The following is a 1,459-nucleotide window of genomic DNA, read 5'->3' as shown; positions in this document are numbered from 1 at the left end:
TACAGGGGTAGTGCATATTTGTGAGCCTGTGCAGGTGCAACAGTACACACCCCCCCACCTAGAGTGTTGGTACGGTGTTCATTTATTAGCGGCTTTCCTGCATGTCCTTCCGGTGGTAGATTCCTTGCTTGCCTGTACTGATATCTTCGAGCTCGTACATGCAATTACCCTTCAAAGAAATGACTCTGGCTTTGATGAATTTCGGAGCTAGCTTCGCGCAGAACTTTTTAGAGGCATCGCTTAATATAAAATTTCTCCTCCAGACAATATCACCAATCCTAAATCCCTTAGTAGTACTGCGCAGATTATATCGTTTTGATGAATTTTCGAAAGCTCGCCTGATGTTATCAAAAATAGATTTTCGAATTAATTTAAGACGGTCGACCCTCTCAAGTACGTTATCATCCAAAGTTGTAAGTTTTCTAAGTAGTTCATACTCATCTGCATGGGTTAGCATTTGCTGCCCAAACAAAGCAAAGTAAGGCGAACAACCAATGGTTTGATGGTATGCGCTCCTAAGTGCCTCAGCAATTTCAGATAAGTTCTTGTCCCACTGTGATTGATCGTTTTTAAGAAAAGACCTAATTCCTGCAACTATAGACCGGTTCACTCTTTCGCTTGCATTGGCTTGCGGACTATATAAAGCTGTATAGACGTGTTTTATACCGCGCGTTGAAAGCAAGGTGTTAAACTTCGAGGATTTGAATTGTTTGCCGTTGTCGCTCATTATTATTTCGGGGGTTCCAAAAACATTAAAAACGTGTTCATGCAGAAATTCGCAAATAGCTGTAGTGTTAAAATTTCTGACAGTCTTCAAAAGCGGGAATTTTGTTAAGTGATCCAGTACTATGAAAATTCCTATATTTCCATTTTTGGATCTTGGATAAGGGCCAAGGAAATCAACATATAATTTTTGGAAGGGTCCCTGTACTGTGCGGTCATTGGTGGCCTTGACGTGAAATTCGGCGATTTGCTTTGTCGGCATGTTTCGCATTGCCCGACGTAGTTTTTGACGTCCACTGTCATATTTGGCCAATACAAATTATTTCTCAGTCGCTCCAAAGTTTTAGCAATGCCACCGTGACACTTGGCGGACAGTGGGCATTTTCAATTACATATTGGACGAGAGATTTAGGAATCCACAGCTTCCAGTTAAACGCTTCTCTTTCTGGATTTCCGTTAGGGTGTTCTGTTCTTTTATAAACATGGTTGTCGATTACTTGCAGATCAGGTAAACGATTTTCGTTTTCTCGGACTTGACTTATCAATTTCTGATAATCTTCCGACAAAAACTCGGACGACTGTAAATCTACTAACGGACGGACTTCCACTTCGCGAACTTCGGATACTTCCTCGAAATTCTGGCGTGACAGGCAGTCAGGTACAATGTTAAGAGACCCCTTTCGATGCTCAATTTTGAACCGAAATCCTTGTAGTTTAAGCGACCAGCGTGCAAGTC

This window comes from Rhagoletis pomonella, unplaced genomic scaffold (genome assembly GCF_013731165.1).
Source record: "Rhagoletis pomonella isolate Grant_MI unplaced genomic scaffold, Rhpom_1.0 Rhpom_scaffold_00003, whole genome shotgun sequence".
Lineage (NCBI taxonomy): Eukaryota > Metazoa > Arthropoda > Insecta > Diptera > Tephritidae > Rhagoletis > Rhagoletis pomonella.
Note: the sequence above shows the minus strand (reverse complement) of the source record.